Source organism: Sus scrofa, chromosome 2 (assembly GCF_000003025.6).
Source record: "Sus scrofa isolate TJ Tabasco breed Duroc chromosome 2, Sscrofa11.1, whole genome shotgun sequence".
Lineage (NCBI taxonomy): Eukaryota > Metazoa > Chordata > Mammalia > Artiodactyla > Suidae > Sus > Sus scrofa.
Genome location: NC_010444.4, coordinates 75,134,351 through 75,156,334, shown reverse-complemented (window position 1 = coordinate 75,156,334; position 21,984 = coordinate 75,134,351). Strand labels below are relative to the sequence as shown.

The window sequence follows — 21,984 nt, the reverse complement described above, 5'->3', positions numbered from 1 at the left end:
TTAATTGGCCCTAAGGATGCTCTGGGAGAGAGTGGAGATAGGTCCAGGGGTGCAGGAAGCAGATATTGGCAGCCACACCCCAAAGCAGGGCCTATTTATGAGCAGGAACTTGAAATCTGGAACCTGCAGGCTTGTGGGTACTGATAACAGGAGAGGAGTAGGTGCTAAACCCAGACACACCCACCTTCAAGTCTCAGGCTCCTCTACTCTTTTTTTTTTTTAAATTGACGTACAGCTGATTTACAATGTCATGTTAGTTTCAGGTGTATAACAAAGTGTTTCAGTTATACATACTTTACATAAGTGTGTATATATAGATACTCTTTACAGAATCTTTTCCATTATAGTTGTTACAAGATATTAAATATAGTTCCCTGTGCTATACAGTAGGTCTTTGTTGTTTATTGATTTTATATACAGTAGTGTATGTCTGATAATCCCAAACTACTAATTTATCCCTCCCCCGCCCCACCCCAACCATTTCCCCTTTGGTAACCATAAGTTTGTTTTTTATGTCTATGATTCTGTTTCTCTTTTCTGTTTAACTCAATGAACTTTATTATATTTATAGTTGTACAACCATCATCACAACGCAATTTTACATTTCCATCCCAAACCCCCAGGCCATCCCCCCACCAACCTGTCTCCTTTGGTAACCATAAGTTTTTCAAAGTCAGTTTCTGTTCTGCCAAGAAGTTCATTGTACCCTTTTTTTTTTTTGATTCCACATGTAATTGATAGCATTTGATGTTGGTGTCTCACTGTCTGGCTAACTTCACTTAGCGTGATAATGTCTAGGTCCATCCATGTTGCTGCAAATGCCATTATTTCATTCCTTTTAATGGCTGAGTAATATTCCATTGTGTATATGTACCACCTCTTCCTTATCCACTCCTCTGTCAATGGACATTTAGGTTGCTTCCACATCTTGGCTATTGCATATCGTGCTGCAGTGAACATTGGGGTACATTTTCTCTGGATAGATGCCCAGGAGTGGGATTGCTGGATCATACGGTAATTCCATTTTGAGTTCTTTGAGGAACTGCCATACTGTTTTCAATAGTGGTTGCACCAATTTATATTCCCACCAACAGTGTAAGAGTGTTCCCTTTTCTCCATACCCTCTCTAGCATTTATTATTTATAGACTTTTTGATGATGGCCATTCTGGCTAGTGTGAGGTGGTACCTCATAGTGGTTTTGATTTGCATTTCTGCAATAATTAGTGATGTTGAACATCTTTTCATGTGTTTTTTTTTTTTTTTTTTTTTTTTGCCGTCTGTATGTCTTCTTTGGAGAACTGTCTTTTTAGATCTTCTGCCTTTTTTTTTTTTTTTTTTTTTTTTTTTTGGCTTTTAGGGCCGTACCTGCGGCACATGGAGGTTCCCAGGCTACAAGTCTAATCGGAGCTATAGCCACTGGCCCACCGCAACTCGGGATCCGAGCCATGTCTGAGACCTACACCAGAGCTCACAGCAACATGGGATCCTTAACCCACTGAGTGAGGCCAGGGCTCAAACCAGCATCCTCATGGATGCTAGTTGGGTTCATTAACTGCTGAGCCAGGACAGGAAATCCTTCTGCCTGTTTTTTGATGGGGTTGTTTGTTTTTTTGGTTTTGAGCTGCAGGAGGTGTTTATATATTTTGGAAATTAATCCCTTGTCAGTTGCTTAATTTGCAAATATTTTCTCCCATTCTGTGGGTTGTCTTTTCGTTTTGTTTAGGGTTTCCTTTGCTGTGCAAAAACTTTTAAGTTTAATTAGGTCCCATTTGTTCATTTTTGTTTTTATTGTCATTACTCTAGGAGGCAGATCTGAGAAGATATTGCTGTGGTTTGTGCCAGAAAGTGTTCGGCCTATGTTTTCCTCTAAGAGTTTTATAGTATGCAGTCTTTTTTTTTTTTTTAAATGGCCACACCCACAACATATGGAAGTTCCCAGGCTCTAATCAGAGCTGCAGTTGCCAACCTACGCACAGCCACAGCAATACCAGCTCCGAGCCACATCTGCGAACCATGCCGCAGCTTGAGGCAATGCTGGATCTTTAACGCACTGAGCAAGGCCAGGGATCAAATGCACATTCTCATAGGTACTGGTCAGGTTCTTAACCTGCCGAGCCATAACAGGAACTCCTGTAGTACCCAGACTTATATTTAGATCTTTACTCAATTTCAAGTATATTTTTTGTATGGTGTTAGAGAGTGTTCTAATTTCATTCTTTTACATGTAGCTGTCCAGTTTTCCCAGCACCTCTTGTGGAAGGGACTGTCTTTCTCTATCTTAATCCTGTCTCTGTTTCTGTTTTGTAAATAAACTCATTTGGATCATATTTTGGATTTTCATATGTAAGTGATATCATACACTATTTGTCTTTCTAATATATTTTGCTTAACATGATAATCTCTAATTGCATCCATGTTGCTGCAAATGGCATTATTTCATTATTTTTATGGCTGAGTAGTATTCCATTGTATATATGTACCACATCTTTCTTATCCATTCATCTGTTGATGGACATTTAACTTGTTTCCATGTCTTGGCTCTTGCGAATAGTGCTGCTATGAACCTTGGGGTGCATGTATCTTATCAGAATTTTTTCTGGATAGACAAGGTACCTCTACTCTTGAGCAAGGCTGTGGAGACCAGAAGTCCAAATTCAAGGATGTGGGTAGGTAAGGGAGGGTCATTTCTGCCTCTTCCAGCTTCATGCGTGGCCAGCAATCTTTGGCGTCCCTTTGGCTTATGGACACATTGCTCCAGCCTCTGTTTTGTCTCCCTATGTCTTATCTGAATTTCCTTCTCCTCATAATGGCACCAGGGATGTTCCCATCGTGGCTTATGGTAATGAACACAACTGGTATCCATGAGGATGGAGGTTTGATCCCTGGCCTCGCTCAGTGGGTTAAGGATCTGGCATTGCTGTGAGCCCTGGTATAGGTTGCAGACATGGCTCAGATCTGGTGTTGCTATGGCTTTGTAGGCCAGCAGCTGTAGCTCTGATTTGACCCCTAGCCTGGGAACCTCCATATGCCTTCCATCATGGTCTATCCCAAGAGACTGAATATAATTCTCTGTGCTATACAGCAGGACCTTATTGCTTATCCATTCTATGCACTCTTTTTGTTGTTGTTGTTTGCTTTTTTTTTTTTTTTTCTTTAGGGCCACACACTCGGCATATGGAGGTTCCCAGGGTAGGGGTCTAATCAGAGCCACAGCTGCTGGCCTACGCCAGGGATCGAACCTGCAACCTCATAGTTCCTAGTCAGATTCATTTCTGCTGTGCCACGACAGGAACTCCTGCTTATCCATTCTAAATGTACTAACCTCAAACTTCCAGTCCATCCCACTCCCTCCTACCCCTCGGCAACCCAAGTCTGTTCTTCATGTTTGTGAGTCTGTTTCTGCTCTGTAGATAAATTAATTTGTGCCGTATTTTAGATTCCATATGTAGGTGATATCATATGGTATTTGTCTTTCTCTTTCTGGCTTAATTCACTTAGTATGAGAATCTCTACTTACATCCATGTTGCTGCAAATGGCATTATTTTGTTATCTTTTATGGCTGAGTAGTATTCCATTGTGTACATTAAGATGTACCACATCTTAATCCATTCATCTGTTGCTGGACATTTAGGTTTTTTTCCATGTCCTGGCTATTGTGAATAGTGGTGCAGTGAACATAGGAGTGCATGTATCTTTTTCAATGAAATTTTTGTCTGGACATGTGCCCAAGAGTGGAATTGCTGGATCATATGGTAGTTCTAAATTTTGTTTTCTGACATATCTCCATACTGTTTTCCATAGTGGTTGTACCAATTTACGTTTCTACCAGCAGTGTAGGAGGGTTCCCTTTTCTCCACACCCTCTCCAGCCTTTGTTATGTGTAGACTTACTAATGATGGTCATTCTGACTGGTATGAGGTGGTACCTCATCATGGTTTTGATTTGGATTTCTCTGATAATTAGTGATGTTGAGTATGTTTTCATGTGCCTGTTGGCCATCCATATGTCTTCTTAGGAGAAATGTCTATTCAGGTCCTCTGCCCATTTTTCAGTTGGGTTGTTTGTTTTTTTTTGCTGCTGAGTTATATGAGTTGTTTGTATATTTTGGAGACTAGGCCCTTGTCAGTTGCATTGTTTGAAACTATTTTCTCCCATTCCATAGGCTGTCTTTTTTTTTTTTTTTTACAGTTTCCTTTGCCGTGCAAAAGCTTTTAAGTTTGAATAGGTCCCATTAGTTTATTTTTGTTTTTATTTCTATTGCCTTGGGAGACTAACCTAAGAAAACATTTGTACAGTTGATGTCAGAGAAGTTTTATGGTGTCCTGTCTTATGTTTAAGTCTTTAAGCCATTTTGAGTTTATTTTTGTGCGTGGTGTGAGAGTGTGTTCCAGTTTCATTGATTTACATGCAACTGTCCAGTTTTCCCAGCACCACTTACTGAAGAGACTGTCTTTTCCCCATTTTATATTCTTGCCTCCATTGTCAAAGGTTCATTGACCATAGGTGTCTGGGATTTATTTCTGGGTTCTCTATTATATTCCATACAGACATACTGGTGTCTATGTCTGTTTTTATATCAGTACCACCCTGTCTTGATTTCTGTAGCTTTGTAATATTGTCTGAAGTCTGGGAGAGTTATGCCTCCTGCTTGGTTTTTTTTCCTCAGGACTGCTTTGGCAATTCTGGGTCTTTTATAGTCCATGTGAATTTTGGATTGTTTGTTCTAGTTCTGTGAAAAATGTCACGAATAATTTGATAGGGATTGCATTGACTCTACATTGCTTTAGGTAGTATAACTTTTTTTTTTTTTTTTTTTTTTTTGGTTTTTAGGCCTCACCCACAGCAGGTGGAGGTTCCCAGGCTAGGGGTCTAATCAGAGCTGTAGCTGCCAGCCTACACCATAGCCACAGCAACGCCAGATCCTAGCCACATCTTTGACCTATACCACAGCTCACGGCAATGCTTGATCCTTAACCCACTGAGCGAGGCCAGGGATTGAATCTGAAACCTCATGGTTCCTAGTCGGATTCGTTTCCTTTGCACCATGATGGGAACTCCAATATGACCATTTTGATGATATTAATTCTTCCAGTCCAGGAGCATGGAGTTCTTTGAATCCTCTTTTTTTTTTTTTTTTTTTTTCCCATGGCCGTACCTGCGGCATACGGAAGTTCTGGGCTAAGGGTCGAATCAGAGCTGCATCTGAGGCCTAAGCTATGACAACACTGGATCCGAGCTGCATCTGTGACCTATGCTGCAGCTTGGGGCAACGCCAGATCCTTAACCCACCAAGCAAGGCCAGGGATTGAACCTGCATCCTCATGGACACTATGTTGGATTCTTAACCCACTGAGCCACAAAAGGAACTCCTATTTAATTCTTTTTTATGGCTGAGTAGTATTCCACTGTGTGTATGCACCACATCTTCTTAATCCATTCATCTGCTGATGGATATTTAGGTTGTTTCCTGTCTTGGCTATTGTGAATAGTGCTGCTGTAAATCTTGGAGTGCATGTATCTTTTTGAATTGCAGTTTTGCAGTTTTTGCAGATAGAGTTCTAGATCATATGGTAGTTCTATATTTCATTTTCTGAGAAATGTCTACGTGTGACATTTTAGCTGGAATGTTAGTGTTCTTGGTTTGGGCCGAGGAGCAGTGACTATTAGATTCATGTTTATTGAATCTGGTACTGGGCTTGAGGAAGGAGATAAATCAGACCTCGTCTGGAGGAGCAGATATAAAAAAAAAATTCTTCGTTTGACATTTATTGAACTCTTTCTCTGTGCCCAGCACTGCTCTCTGGACCTTCTATGTTCAATAGAATTTTCTGCAGTAGACATATTCTTTATCTATTCTATTCAATATGGTAGGTACTAGCCAGATATGACTGCAGATCAGTTTCAATGTGTCCAGGGCAACTATAGAACAAAATTTCGATTTCAAACATTTTAAGTAATTAAAATGGAAATAGAAAAATATGATACTCGAATCAGTTAACAGAAGCCTTTATCGCATGCTTGGAACACCAGGGCTATGTGACTCTACTTTTTCCACCGTGCATTTTGTAAGATATAGAGATCAAGGATTTCCAATGAAAATTATCACTCAAAACTGAAATGGGCGTGCACAATACCCACTGGATTTGAAGCCTTACTCGGATAAAAGGAACATAAAATGTCCCACTGATAAGTGTTGGTTTTGATTACATGTTGAAATTAAGTTGTTTTTTGTTTCTTTTTTAGGGCCACACCTGCAGCATATGGAGGTTCCCAGGCTAGGGGTCTAATCGGAGCTACAGCTGCTGGCCTATGCCACAGCCACAGCCACGCCAGATCTGAGCCACATCTGTGACCTACACCACAGCTCATGGCAATGCCGGATCCTTAACCCACTGAGCAAGGCCAGGGATCGAACCCACAATCTCATGGTTCCTAGTCTGATTCATTTCCTCTGCACCACGACGGGAACTCGTGAAACTAAGTATTTTTGACATATCGCATTATTAAAATTAATTACACTGGTTTATTTGTGCTTTTTTTGGCTACACTTCTGGCATGTGGAAGTTCCTAGGCAGGGATCGAATCTTGGCCACAGCATTGACAACTCCAGATCCTTGCCACCAGGGAACTCCTCTTTGTACTTTTTTTTTTCTAATGCCTGCACCCATATCATATGGAAGTTCCCAGGCCTGGGATTGAATCCGAGCTACAGCTGTGGCAACATCAGATCCTTTGACTAGCTGAGCCCAGCCTGGGATTAAACCTGTGCCTCCGTAGTGACCAGAGCTATTGCAGTCAGATTATTATTACTTTTTTTTGTCTTTTGTCTTTTTAGGGCTGCACCCACAACATATGGAGGTTCCCAGGCTAGGGGTCTAATCGGAGCTATAGACCCGATTAGCTACAGCCTACACCACAGCCTATACCCGATTAGGTGCCAGCCTACACCACAGCCACAGCAATGCCAGATCCAAGCCACATCTGTGATGTACACCACAGCTCATGGCAACGCCAGAGCCTTAACCCACTGAGCAAGACCAGGGATCTAATGCGCAATTCCTAGTCAGATTCGTTTCTGCTGCGTCATGACAGGAACTCCCTGCAGTCAGATTCTTAACCCAGTGCACCACAGCAGGAACACCTGAAATGTCATCTTTGCAGTGAGAGTCTCCCTCATCTCTGTATTTGAGGCTGTAACCCCTCACTCTCTACTTTCCTTTTGTTATTCTCCATAATTCAGCTCTAAACAGAATTTTTTTCATTGAGATATAATTTACATAATTCAGGGAATTTGAGTATCAAGGTTGTACAATCATCATCACATCAATTTTAGAGCATTCCATCACCCTGATAAGAAAGTCCCTACCAGTTCTTCCTTCCCCCAGCCCCTGGCAACCACTAATCTATTTTCTGACTCTATGGATTTGCCTGTTGTGGACATTTCATATCAACGGAATCCCAATCACACACTATGTGGCCTTTACCAGCACTTCATTCCTTTTTACTGCCAGTCAACATGCATTTTTATGTATATATGCATATACATTTTGTTTATCCATTCATCTGTAGGTGGACATTTGGGTCGTTTGCACTTTGGGGCTATTTTAGCTATTATGAATAAGGCTGCTAATAACATTCGTGTATAATACTGGGGGTTTTTTTTTGGTCTCTTTTTTTAGGGCCGCACCTGCAGCATATGGAAGTTCCTGGGCTAGGGGTTGAATGGGAGCTGCATTTGAGGCCTAAGCCATGGCAATGCTGGATCGGAGCTGCATCTGTGACTTATGCTGTAGCTTGGGGCAATGCCAGATCCTTAACCCACCAAGCAAGGCCAGAGATTGAACCTGCATCCTCATGGACACTATGTTGGGGTCTTAACCCACTGAGCCACAACACGAACTCCAAAATTTTTTATGTGGACACATAAGTAGACCTAAGACAATCAAACAGCCTGTTATTTTATCAGCAAAAATGCATTTATTCAGAAACAAGGAATTACAATTTGGGACAACATAGTCTGAGTCACAGACAGGTCCAGAGAACAAGGGAGCAGATGGTTCTTTTACAGAAAAAAAAGGGGAGTTAGGAGGGGCTGTTATTAAACAAAGAGTCCTTTGGAGGAAACTGAGGGCTCAAAACTGTGGTGGTTTTTCATTGGTTGAGTGTCGGTGGTCTCTCATTGGTTTGGCTGTTGCCAGGCAAAGAGAAATTCTCCCTCCCACCCCAAGTAAAGTAGTAACTTTCTTCCTGCTAAGAGATGCAAAGGTATGTCTCTTCTTGTTGACTGTAATTGACTTAAGAGTTGGTAGGTAGGGCTTGAGAACTCCCCATTCTGGCTTCCTCACCCAGTTTTAAATGAGGTTTATGTTTGTTATCTTGATACAGATCTCCAATTCTAGGAGTGGAATTGCTGGGTCATTTGGTAATTCTACGCACAAATTTATGGAGTTCCTGTTGTGGCTCAGAGTGTTCTCAGAGTGTTCGTTTACATGAGGATGTGAGTTCGATCCCTGGTCTCATCCAGTGGGTTATGGATCTGGCATTGCCCTGAGCTGTGGTGTAGGTCCCAAAGCTCACATCCTGTGTTGCTGGGGCTGTGGGGTACCCTTGTAGCAGTAACTCTGATTCGATCCCTAGGCTGGGAACTTCCATATGCTGCAGGTGTGGCCCTAAAAAGCAAAATAATAATAGCTTTATGGAAACTGACCAGATTGTTTCCCACAGCGGCTGCGCCATTTATCCCACCAGCAATGTATGAGGGTTCCAGTTGCTACACGTCTTTGCCAAACTTGCTGGTTTCCTGGGTAGAGGTAGTAGGGTGTTCATGTTTCAAACCACAGCCATCCCAGTAGGCTTAAATGGTATCTCTGTTTTTGATTTGCACGGCTCCATGGACTTAAGATTGTGAGCAATTTTTTCCTGAGCTTATTCACCATTTTCTTTGGAGATGTGTCTGCATCCTTTGCCCATTTTTTGAGCAGGTTATCTGTTTTGTTCCCTGCGTGGAGGGTCTAGAGGAGCACTCAAAGGAGCTCAGTTAGCGTTTGTTGAATGAATGAATGCCTCTCAGCGAGCAGTGGGGTTTGCGGTCTGTTACCGGTCCCACCTGTGCTTATTACGCAGGGTGTGACTGCGGTCACTGCGATGTGGGTCCGACCAGGGATACCTGTTTCTGCGACTGTCCCCTACTAAGAACCACGCCCTAAACAGAGCCGAGCCACTTTCCAGATTCCCACCTAGCCGCCTTCGCGGGGAATCGAAGCCTGTTCCGGCTCCGTTGTCCGGAGCAACCCCTGGCGCCGAGCTTCCTGTATTGATTCGAATCGCGAGCTACGTCATGTCCTCCCGAGATGCCCGGGGCGCGCAGGCGCAGTCGCGCCAGGTGGGCGGGACGGGGCCGCGCGCGGGCGCGAGGCCTGGACGCGCGGGGGCGGGGCGGCCCACGCAGCGCGCCGGCGCGGGGGCGGGGCCGGTCGCGGGAGCGCGCGCGGCGGAGGAGGGTGGCGGAGGCCGAGGACCAGCGATCGACGCCATATTAAGGAGCGCGGAGCTCTGGCTCCCGTCAGCGGCGTCCGCGGCTGGACGCGGCGGAACTGCGTGCAGCGGAGGCGAGCGCTGCACGGCGCCAGGAGAGGCGGGGCCGCTAGAGTCAGTGGGCGACGGAAGCGGCGAGCCAGGTGAGGCGACCGAGGGCTAGGGACCCGCCCCCTGAACCAGAGCCCCGACCCCCGAGCCGGGCCAGGCCTGGCAGCGGCACGGGCCTTCCTGCGGCCCCCGAAAGGGAGCCCGCGGCCTGGCCTGCCACCCCCGAGCTCGGACCGCTCCAGGAGCCGGCCGGACCCTGGAGCGCCGCCCCCAAGCCGACCTAGGCCCAGGTGACCTCAGCATCCCACCGCTCGTCTTACTCCCTCTCTGAGCCTCTCCCCAGACCAGACCCTACGTGACCTCCCCAACCGGAGCCACCTGCAGCCTTTGGCCTCCCCGCGCGGTCAGCGTCCGTGTTATTTTGTATAAGTAGCAAGTCGAGTTCTGATTCCTTAGACCGCGGGGTCTCCCGGCTCCGACACCTAGAACAGCAGGCCCACGCCCTAATTTGTGCTATTCATTTTTGGCCTGTCAAACCCGGGTCTCCCAAGTTCAGACCATCCCAGCTCGGGCCCTGCTCAAATTGAGATTCCCCCCCAGAGCTGTCACGACTCACCCTGGCTCTAACGGGCCCCCGCCCCCTTTCCCCGCCCGGATAAAATACAATCTCAGTCTATGGACCTTGGAACAGCTAGGGTGAGTTGTGGAGATCCTGCCTGTCTGGGCTCCCCATTGTACTCACTGCGCCCCTTTCTGCTCCTGACACACAGAAACACTTAGGCGACGAGTTTTGAATACATAAGTGCTCCTATGCGCCCAGCCTCTTTAGTTTCTGCTCCTCTATCCTCAAAGCTTGACCCATTCCAGCTTTGATAAACGCAGAATCGAGCTCTCCCATTTTGGCTCTGGCCCCAGAGACAGCCTAGCAATGCCCAACCACCATTCAATCCGGGACCATTCATTCTGGGTTTTCCTCCAGGCACAAGCCTGGCCACCCGGACCCCTCAAGTGTGCCACATTCACCCCATCACAACTATTTTACCTTACTAAAAACTTACTCCCACCTCCCATTGGCCCTGCACTTTCTAGACCTGCCCTCAACCCAAAACCCGAGTTCTACTATTGTGCAGGTGTCCAGCCTAAACCCATGTTGTTTTCCCTGTTTTCTTCCCCCAAGAATTATGCCTTAATTCAACGTGCCTCTCAGACTGGGAACTCAATTGCCACCCCCCGACCTCCTCCCAACCCTGGTCCACTGAGTGATGACCTTGTGCCTCTTGCTGGTGAAGCTACACCCCACCCTCTGCCCAACACCACTTCTTACCATACGTTGAAGGAGGACAGTTTACCTAAAGAAAAAACATCCACCCAGATCTCATGCAGCCGTTCCCTGCCAGTTCCTACTCCCCAGAACAGGGACAGGTGGGAAGGTCTTTGAAATGAAGAAAGTTGGATGGTCCCTCCTGGAGGTGGGGGCGGGATTTGCACTCTGGAAGCTGAAGGGATCCTGGGGGCGGGGGACAGCCCCCAGAGTGGTGCACGTTGTCCCCTAGAACACATCCTAGCCCATTTATTGGCAGAATGTCTCATGGGCCGTCATGGTCTTTGATGTTGAGGGCCCCTTCTGTTTTGGCCATGCAAGTTAGGCTGCTTGTTGCTTCTGAATCTGAGAGTGGAGGCAGGTGTGCTGGCTGCCCGGTGGTGCTTTGCATAGCAGGTGAGGTTGCATTTCTCCTAGAGAGTTAAGGATGCAGGCTCTCTGCCTCCAAAAACCGGGCCTCTGGTGCTTGGACAGCTCTTGACTCAAAGAACAGTTGCTTTGAAGTGGTGGGGGCAGGGATTCACATGACTATGCTGGCCAGTTTGCCACTGTGACTGTTTCCCAGAAAGATCTCAGAATCTGTGCCCTGGCTGGTGGTGTCTGTCTAGGGCTGGGCATGGAGGACTCTGGAGGCTGATGAGTCTTCAGAAATGAGTTGGTGTCGATTTTCCCACTAGGTCCTGTGTTACAGCAAGAAGTCTCCTGCTGTTGATATTTATTGGGGCCTCTGGCCCCGGCAGGTTTTGTATACCGGGGACTTGAGGGTTTGGGGACGCCCAGAGTGGGGGTTGGTTGTAGGGACCTTTTGCTCAGTGACACTGAGAGGGATGAGGGTCCAAAGTCATTATATTTACTCTGAAGGGCTGGTACTGGGGACTCCTGGCTAGCATCAGGATCAAGGGACTTGGTCTTTAAGAAACCAGCCAACTCGCAGCAGTTGTAATTCTTCTCTTCTAGAGCAAAAGTTCTCGACTAGGGACACTGGTGATGTCTGGAGACAACTGTGGTTGTCATGATGGGGGGGGGCTTATATCGAGTGGGTGGGGGCCTGGGATGCTGCTCTACAACCCTCAGTGACCTTCAGTACCTAGGTGGTCCCTCATAGAGAATGATCTGGCCCAGAATGTCCACAGTGCCTAGGGGAAGAGACCTTGGACTAGACTCCAGACCATGAGGCCTTTGAGTGCAGGTGCCTTGTAAGGCTGGAGCTGGAGAATACTGGCTTGAGTAGGTGCTGAGGATTGGCGCAGGGAACTGGTGTCCTGCGGAGCTGGAAAAGGAATATGTGGCTACCCATCTTCTGCCCTGAGAGCTCCCTGTGGTCTGGCTTCTGCTCCATCACAGGTCCCAGTGGCTTCCTCCTTGTCAGCTCCACTGGTCATGGCCCTGCCCACCCCTCACTAGCCTCTCTCAGGTTTCAGCCACTGTAGAGCCTTCCCATTGTAGGCAGGGGCATTTGAAGCCTAGGGACAGGCACATGACTGAAGCAACCAAAGTGTGGCACTTACAGTCTCAACAGGGTATTGGTGGCCCAACTGCTATGTCTGTGTCCTTGGCAGGTGACTACTTAACGCCTGCCTCAGGGTCATCAGGCATGAACGGAACAAGAGAACACACTGTGCATCCTCCCCAGCCTTGCTTCATTTAGTCATTCTCACATGTATGCCGTAAAGATGTAGAAGGTGGAACCCACTCTCCTGGCTTCCTGTGCCTTTTCCTGTGTCCTTCAGTCTCTTTCACTGGCCCTTCTTTTTAGTATCTTATTTACTTTTGTTGGTACCAGCTTTATTCAGATGTAATTGTTATACCTTACAATTCCCAGGCTAGGGGTCGAATTGAAGCTGCAGCTGCCAGCCTATGCCACAGGCACAGCAACACCAGATCCAAGCCGCATATGTAACGTACACCTCAGCTTGCAACAACGTGGGATTCTTTAACCCTTGAACAAGGCCAGGGATCGAACACGCATCCTCATGGATACTAGTCCGGTTCTTAACCCGCTGAGCCGCAACAGGAATTCCTTTTTATTTTTCTTTTCTTATTTATCTATTTATTTATGGCTGTACACAAAGCATGTGTAAATTACGGGGTCAGAGATGCAATATTTGCCACAGCAGTGCTCTGAGCCACTGCAATGATAATGCCAGATTCTTTTTTTTTTTTTTTTTTTTTTTTTTTTTTTTTGGCTTTTTGCCATTTCTTTGGCCGCTCCCACGGCATATGGAGGTTCCCAGGCTAGGGGTCTAATTGGAGCTGTAGCCACTGGCCTACTCCAGAGTCACAGCAACGTGAGATCCGAGCCGCTTCTGCAACCTACACCACAACTCATGGCAATGCCAGATCCTTAACCCACTGAGCAAGGCCAGGGATCAAACCTGCAACCTCATGGTTCCTCGTCGGATTCATTAACCACTGAGCCACTACAGGAACTATGATAATGCCAGATTCTTAACTCACTGTGCCACAAGGGAACTCTACAGTTCACTCATTTAAATTATACAATTTGATGGCTTTCTGTAGATTCACAAGGCTGTACGTCTACCAGGTCTATCTAGTTCCAGAGCATTTCCATCCCCCTGCTTCCCAGAAGGAACTCCATCCCCATTAGCAGTCACACCCCATTCCCTTCCCAGCCCCTGGCAGCTACTAACCCAGTCTCTGTTCCTGTGTATCTTCCTGGTCTGAGTGATTCATATAAATGGTATCATACACCATGTGGTTTTTTTCTCACTGAGCATTGAGTCTTTAAGTTTCATTCATATTGTAACATGTGTCATCCCTTTTTTTCTGGCTGGATAATATTCTGTTGTATGGATGGGCTACGCTGTTTTTGTCCGTTCACCAATTGGCAGGCCCTGGGGCTGTTGGCACCTTCTGCCTATTGCAGATAGAGCTGCTAGGAACAGTTAGATTCAGTGTCTTATGGAGTTGCCCTGCTGTTTAATCTGGACTCAGATGCCTCTGCACACACTCCTTGGTGGCCTGCCGCTCACCCTTAGCTTCCTGTCCTCATCTGCTGGCTCTTGACTCTAGGCCCACGTGGCCAGTCAGTCCTCTCCTGGGTGTTCAGAAAAGGTTGCTCTTTCCTCAGGTATGCCCATTCCCCATCCCTTCCTTTCCCAGCCTCACCCCCTCTCCTCTCCATCCCTCCTTCTTCTCAGGACCCATCTACTTCCTCACCTGGTCAAGTGGACACCATCTCCCAGGTCCCCCTGCTTCCTGCCACTCTGCACAGTCTCCACACTGTACCAACACCAGCCCACAAATGCACATCTCATCAAGCCTCTCCACCCTGTCTCTTCCCCACCTCCCTGCCACCAACCACCCCAGGGCACAGCCCAGAAGACTTCCACCTTTCTGGCCTTGCCACCTTTCCCTCTTTCTGCCCCCAGTGTGCTCTTTACACCCCAGCCTCCCCAGACCGTTCCTTCTAGACTCCCCCAGTGCTCTTCTCCAGATCAGAATGGGCTGAGGAACCACTACATTGTGGCCCCCAGGGAGGGTCTTATTCCTACCAGGCATGACAGCCACTGCAGGAAGGGTCAGACTGTTTGCACTGTGTCCCACAGAGAGGAGAGGCCACTGGGAGGAGGGCTGGAAGAATGGTGAGAGCAGGAGGAGGGGCAGATGATGGGGTCTGTCTGCACTTACAGAAGGGCTGAGTGGTTGAGAAGTCAGCACTAGTCTTTCAAGTGGGGGGATGGGGTGGAAGCAAGTATTCCCCCTAAGGATTTCCCTAAACCAGAGGGTCTCCACTGGAGACAACATCCAGTGACATTTGTTATCAAGACTGAGTTGAGGGTAGGGCTTTAAGTGAACAGGGGCCAAGGATGCTGCTCACAGTGCCCTAGAAAGCCCCCTGTAGAGAGTGAATGACCGGGCCTGAGTATCAGCAGTGCCAGGGGTTAGGGGACTTGCCCTAACTATATTAGACTTGTCCTTCTGCCACCCCTACCTTATACCCATGGGTGGGAATCACAGTGAGACAGACTGAGCAAATACTTTTGACACTCAAGTATGCCTGTGAGGGGATGAGCTCCCTGTCTTGGCAGGTGTGCAAGCAGAAGCAGAGATGTGTAAGGGCTCTGGCATCCTGATGGGGCATCCAGCCTTGAAACTCAGGCCTCTGATGTAAATCACAGTTGTGATCATGTAGGTGATTAAGAGTCATTTGATGTGGCACCCAAGCTCTTCTTTTGCATGGGGTTTGCATCCTTTGGGCCACTGCAGACCCAGACACCCTTACAGTCTGAATGTTTCCCCTTTTCTCCAAGTCAAATGGGAGTGGGTATTCTGTGTGCTGGGCGGGGAGGGGGGCGGTGCTGTGAAACTGCGCTTCAGGCATCGTTCCTGAGGTTTAGAACATCAGCCTTGCCCGGGATGGGTTCTGCCCTACTGCCAGCAGTGTGCTCTAGGGGATGTCATGGAAAGAAAGACGATGGTGGGGCTCTCCTCAGCTCTAGGCTGTGAGCCCTAGGGGCATTGGAATCCCTGCCCCCTGCTTTACAGCTCCTGCCCCTGCTTGCATACAGTGGGGCAGGAAGCAGCTGAATGGATGAATGAGAGAAAGATGCTCTCCAGACCCCGCCAGCAGGCCTCCCTCTCCTGGTGACTTCCAGCAGCCACTTGGGAAGGCAAGCTGTCTCCCTCTGTGTGCTGGGCGCAGCCCTTCCTGACTCTGGCCATCCCTGGCCATGTCCTTGGCTGTCTTTAGAGGTAAGGGGCCTCCAGCTCATTGTGTTCCCTCCATAGGATAAGACCATTCCCTTCAGAGGTCCCCTTATGTGCCTTAGCTGTCGCAAGACTGGGAGCCCAGGCTGTAGTCCAGAATCAACGTCTTTAAGACCTCGGCTAACCCCACCACCACAGCCCTGCTCCTCCAAGGTTCTCAGCACAGTCCTCCCTCCTCCAAGGGGAGACCAGTCCTTTTCCCCTGCAAGGGCAGCCGAGGAGGAGATGGGGCCCTTCCTGGTCACCCGGCTTGCAGCTGTGGTTACCAAAGCACCTCCCATGCCACATAGCCCACATTACTGTGCAGTGGAGGAATAGGAAGCAGGGATGTCTGGGAATTGTCGTTTGCCTGTCACTGAGCCCATGAGACCAGCTGCCACTTCCTAGCATCTCCCTTGGGTCAGGCGCTTTACCAGCTGCCTCAAGGAAGTTGGACCTAGTTTCACCACAAGTAGATACAGTGTGTCCCCTTACCGTCAGAAGTTGCTTGCCCAAAGCTACACGGCCAGCAAAGGTTGGAGCCAGGACTCAAAGCCAGCTCTGTTCCTCTCCACAGCCCACCTTTCCCCATCCACCCTGCTGGGACTGGTTGACGGTAGTGGGAGAGAGGGAGCCTCCAGGGTTGGCCTGCCTGAGCCCAGGCAGAAGGGGCAAAACCAGAGACTCTGATGGGAGTGGAAGATTGGGTGACCTCCCTTTTCTGGTCGGGTCTCTCTTACTTGGGACTTCTCCCCCAACCCCTCAGAGACTGGCTTGGAATAAGACAAATAGCCCCCTCCTCTCTCAGGAGCTGGTGGCCAGGAAGTCTGGGGTGCGGCACAGAGCCAGCCCCATCCCCAGGTTCGTCCTCCTGTGTGCCTCTTCCTCCCCCTCTGTTCCTCTTGATACCTCCGGGGAAGGGCAGAGCTTCCCCGGAGGTATCAGGGGCCCTCTGAGAGGCTGTGCCCCACAATGGTGGTTCCTAGGGAGCCTGGGCCACTTGTTACCATAAGCCCTCATTAGAGGGCTCCCACTGGAGCTGACTGGGGGTGATGCACATGTGGCCATGGTGACCCATTCCTTGTGGACCTTTGAGCTTTAGATGGCTGGCTGGCTGGTGCTGGGCCTGGGGATCCTCTCACCGTGGAGCCTGGTGGCCTGAGCAGCTGTGGGATGGTGAGGTTGCGCAGAGGTAGAGCTGGGCCACTCACCAGCCACCTAAGCCCCACGTCCCTCCTTTGTGAAGTAGAGATAGGATCTTGCCTAGGGACCATACTGAGTCAAGCACCTGGACTGCCTGGCACTGTGTTGGCTGCTGGAAAGGCATAGGTGTACTTCAGGTCACTGCTGTCCCTGTCATCCTCTGTGTTCTGAAGGTCTCCCCACAGCCAGGAGCAATTTCCCATTCACCCAGATCATGGTGCCTACACGGGATGTGGCAAGGCAGTGCCCACAGGCTCCTACTGGCATGCTATCCTCCCCTCCCTGCCCCTGTGGGGACCTGGTGTGACTGTCATCCATTGTGTCCCCACCCCCACCCCCTGAGGCGAGAGTTACACTCACCCAGGGTGATCCTGCATAACCTCTGCCTCCTCTCCACCAGCGCTCACCCCCAACCTCAGGGGACAGGAGGCTGTGTCTGGGGACATTTGTAGTTGATGCAGCCGGGGCGGGGGGGTGCTCTTGGCATCCAGTGGGTGGGGGCAAGGGAGGCTGCTCCACCTCCCACAGTGCCCACACGGTTCCAATGTCAGCAGTCCCTCAGGGAGGCCCTGGCACAGCCCATCCTGCAGGCAGCCACATGCCACATGCAGACTGCTCAGCCTCAAGCCCTGAGTCATGAATTACATCGTAGGGTGTCTTTCTGGCCTCAGAGCCCCTCAGCATGAAAACAGCAGGACCAGTTTTCACGATAAGCAAGGCCTTGAGGGACTTGGAGTTTGCCTGAGCACTTCTGGAAGCAGAGCACTGTCTGGGTGCCTCCGGGCCTGGTGTGAACTTGGTTGGGGGGTTCACCCAGGATGCTGCCCTCATGGTGCCCTCTGTGACCATGGCTCCACCTGAGGAGACCTGGACAGTGACAGTCTGAGAAGCCGCAGTGTCATGGGCCTTTCCCAGACAGGCCCTTGTCTGACCTCATTTCCTCCTTTGTGGCTGGGGGAAGGGTGGTTTCTGTCCACACCTGGGGACTGGCGGGTGACTCAAGGTGAAAGCTTGCCCACAATATTGCTCCTCACTTGGGATCCCAGCCTGCTGCCAGCTCCAGCTGGAAGGAATGCTCATGAGCTTGGGCACTGGGTTATCTTCAGGCCTCTTGGTCCTTGCTAACACCAGGGCCAGCCCATGCTCCATCATCTTATTCCACAGGTCGCCTCCCTGGCCTGGCCCTGGAGGCCCCCCACCTCCCCACCCAGCACTGCCAACATGGGGCTTGTTTGTTCTCTCGGGCACTGGGATGTGGAGCAGCATCCCCGACCTCTACCCACTGGGTACCAGGAGCACCCACAGTCATGAGACCACAAATGGCCCCAGATATGGCCCAGATGTCCCACCACCCTGCTGGGACCCCTGGGTTATACTTACAGTGAGCTGTCTTGCTGAGTGTCTGGTGAGTGGGACCTATGTGCAGTGTAGTGTCAGGCAAGGCATCGAGGAGCCACAAGGAAGGCCTCCTCAAGAGGGTGCAGCGGGTCGGGCAGCTGGGTTGAAAGCAAGGGCCCTGCTTTGTCACTGGGACCTCTTCTTCCAGCATGAGTTGGTCTTGCTCTCAGAGAGGACCAGGGTAGGAGGTGAACATGGGATTCCTCCAGGAGGGCAGCTCCTGGGGGTTGAGCGATCTGTGACATGTGCCAGCCCTACCCCTGGCTGTGTAGGGACCTTGGTCTGGACCTCATTGTTCTTTCAGGTGACTGGGGTCATGCATGTTTTCCAGAGGGGCAGATTAAGGCTTGGAGGTTGAAGGCTAGTCTGAGGCAGTGGCGGAAGGTGGGCTGCCTTGCTCTTCATTTTGGGGGTCACCAGGGGGAGAAAAGGAGACCCTCCTTACAGGCTGGCTCTGTGGGTAGGCGAGACCCCCCAGTAACAGTATCCTGCAGAAAGGACAGAAGCAGCCAGTGACTGAGGGCCTTGGCCCACCTCACAGACCACAGACACTAGCCTGCAAGTGCTGACCCCAGGCAGAGCTTCTATAGGGCCCAAGTTCTCGCCCACAGCTACTGAGCACTGCTTGCTCATCACTTCCTCCCCAGCTCTGTTCTCATCATCCTAGGATAGCCTTTCTCAGCCACCTTACAGCCTGGCTGTGCTTGTGTTTTAACAGAAAAGTCACAGTTCTCTCTGTTGTTTATTAGGAAACTCTTTGGACATATAGCAAAGGTGGCAGAATGTTCCTGTGCATAGCCAGCTGCACCCCCACTGCTGGCACCATCTTGTTGAGTGCCAGGCATGTGTGGTCCCAGCTCTCCCCGGCTGGTCATTTCTTTGAATGGCTAGCTCGTTCCTGTGACAAAGAATCCAAGAAGTACAATGTGACAAGGCAGGAGGACCAGGGCTTCCTTCCTCCCCTGACCCCCTTCTTCTAGTTCCTCTCCCCAGAGCTGACCTCTGCTGCCGGTTTCCTCTCTAACCTTCTGGAAATAGCTTATTCTACACTGTGCTCTTGTCACGAGCAGTGGCTCCCAAAGCCCGCTGCCCCGCCCTGCCTTTACTGCAGTGCCTCCTGCAGGGAGATGGGCCATGCCCTCCACTCCACATAGCCTCATCCCTACTCATAAGCAGCCGGCAGAGAAGATCTTTGTACATGTGGTTTTGCACATATGCCAGAGTTTCTAAGGGTAAATTCTTAGAAGTCAGAAAGGATGTGCATTTTTAGATTTAGAAAGCAGTTGCCAAATTTCAGCTCCTGCCAACAGTGAGTGAGCGAGGGTGTGTCATCTGATCTCAGAGCTGCACGGGCGACAGTGGAAGCTGTTCGGGGCTGGATTCTCAGCCCTTTGGTCATGGGTGTGGCTGAGCCTCTTCTTCCAGGAACACTTTGTATTCTTTGCCACTTGGGTCTATCCTGAGGGTGGCAGATACTTCTCTTGGTTGTATCCTTTTTTTAGAAAACTGTGTGTGTAGTGTGTTTGCCTTGCAGACACTTTTCATTTCTCCACGTGAATTTATAAACCTTTACTTTCCTGGCTTCAGGGTCGCAGCAGGCAGCAGTGTCAGAGGAGGTGGGTGGGGTCTCTGAGGTTCTGGGACTAAGGACTCTCCCCAGGGCCACCTCACCTCTCTAATGGGCTGCTTGTAACCTGGCAGAGCTGCCAGAGTGGGGGTTGAGGGTTGCTGGGCAGGCTTGTCACCAGCATTGTGCAGTTTGGGTGCAACTGCAGCCAACCAGTCCTGCTAGTTACTGCTCTCCTCCTGAGTTCTTGGTCAAGGCCTTTGGCTTTGTCTCTGCCTCTGCCTCCTCACCAAGAAAACCTGAGTGTGTGGGGTAGGTACTCCTGAGGGCGCTGGGTGGTTGCTTTAGAAACAAGAGCAGCATCCCCGATGGGGCCCAGTATCTGCATCTTCAAGGGCAGGGCTCGGGAGGAAGTTAGTTCTGAAATCCCTCTGCCTGCGGCTGCACCTCCATGGGTCCCTCTGTGAGGGTCCAGGTCTCAGAGACACCTTCCTGTGCCGGAATCTGGTGGCCCCTCACCACTGCCCCCACTTCTGGACCCTTCCTCTACCTCCCCCTTCCTTAGACAGCTGGCCACTGGAATGTGCTACCACCCAGGATCACTTTTCTTCACCTGGGGGCTTTTCTCTGTGTCTCTGCCTGCTGGGCAGGGAGCTCAGGATGATGGGACTGTGTCTGTCTCGCTGCCTGCTCCAGCCCAGCACCCACTTCAGGCCTGGGGCGCACAGTAAATGTGGGGTTGGTGGGATGAATGAAGACCCTTTGGTGGACATGGGAGCCGCATGTGCTGGGGCAGAGAGCAGGCCTCTAGGGCCTGCACTTAGACACCCTCTTGGCAGCCACCCCCCCCAGAAGGTGAGTGTGCTGTCCACATTCCTTGTGCCTACCCTGGTGTTTTAGCATCCTGCAGTGATAAGAGTCATGCCAAACTCAGTGGCTTTAAACAACAGAAATGTATTCCCAGTCCTGGAGGTCAGGAGTCTGAAATCTGTCCTGCAGGGCTGATCCTTCCAGAGGCTTCAAGGGAGAATGGGTTCCTGCCTTTTCCAGCTTCTAGAGGCCCAGCACCGCTGGCTCTCAGCCCCTTCCTGCATCCTCATGGTCAGCAGCGTGATTCCCATCTTTCTGACTCTGACCCTCCCTCCTCCACAGGCCCCCTGGGAATCCAGGATCATCCCCATCTCAGGAGCCGTATCCCCATCTGTAAGGCCCATTTTGCCAAGTAAGAGAATGGTCCCACGGGTTCAGGGACTAGGAACCTCTTTGACCCTCAACAGCCACTGCTGTTGGACTTCTGTAGACTCTCCTGTCAGGGTGTAGCTAGGACAGAAGAGAGCATGCCAACTGGCCATACTTGCAGGCCTTGAACAAATTCAGCACACACCCTGCTTGAAGACAGTTAGTGTCTTAGCAGCAGCTCCATAACTCGTCCTGGGAAACCAGTCTCCCGCTCCACTTGCTCTGTGATCACCACCGTGCTTTGGGCTCTGTGCAAGTTCTGGTGTGCTGGGAGGTCGGGGCGGGGTTGTCCAAGCTGACTCCAGAGCTCATCTGGCCTGAGAGGTTTAGACCTCTGAGCCCATGGCATGACCGTCCCTCGTTCCTGTGCTGCTGGGGCGAGCCTGCGTTGCCTTGCTGTGGCTCAATTTGCTTTCAGCAGGGGGGGCTGTGGAGGGGGCGCAGCCAGGCAGAAAGCACCTTCATCTGCTCCCCCGAGGTCGGCACACGAGGCTCTGGTCAGGACCATCTGGGGTTGACATCACACAGTGGGCCGGGAAGTTAGCTAGGTTTGAGTCTCATTTCCTTGTCTGCAATGCAAGTGACAGCCAAGGCCCAGCTCTGGGGCTTCTAGGACAGAGCCATGATGGCTCCTCTTGGTGTCTGGCCCTTCTGAAGCCCTCTCACAGGATACTTAAGCATGGTGGGCGCCAGCCCTCCTGGGGCTTGGTTTCCCAGCATGGTGGTCAGTGAGATGACTGGACCCACCCTTGGGAAGCTGTCCTCCGAACAGGTGTCTTCACCCAGCAGAGACCTCAGATGGGCATCTCTGTGTCCTGATATGGCCGTGCTGCCCAGGAGTAGTCAGGGTGGGGAGGAGAGAGGAGGGAAATAGTAGAGAGTGGGGTGAGGCTGGCAGGGGGTAGAGAGAGGAGGGCCAAAGAGGGAGACACCTGTTGGTCACTTCAGAGCCTATGTTC

General features: G+C 50.1%; 1 protein-coding gene across 5 annotated transcripts in view; it reads left to right on the top strand.

Annotated features, from left to right (window-relative positions):
- Positions 1 to 21,984, top strand: part of FZR1 (fizzy and cell division cycle 20 related 1) — a 41,536-nt gene that overhangs the window by 7,800 nt on the left and 11,752 nt on the right. For 2 of the 5 annotated variants that reach the window (XM_021081978.1, XM_021081964.1), the window contains exons 1-2: positions 9,480 to 9,679; positions 20,939 to 21,008. The exons of 1 other annotated variant lie outside the window; for it this stretch is intronic. The gene's annotated coding sequence lies outside the window, so the exon portion shown is untranslated. Of the gene's footprint in view, positions 1 to 9,439; positions 9,680 to 20,938; positions 21,009 to 21,984 lie in introns of those variants that run through there. 2 more of the 5 variants (XM_021081969.1, XM_021081963.1) reach the window with 2 other exon arrangements.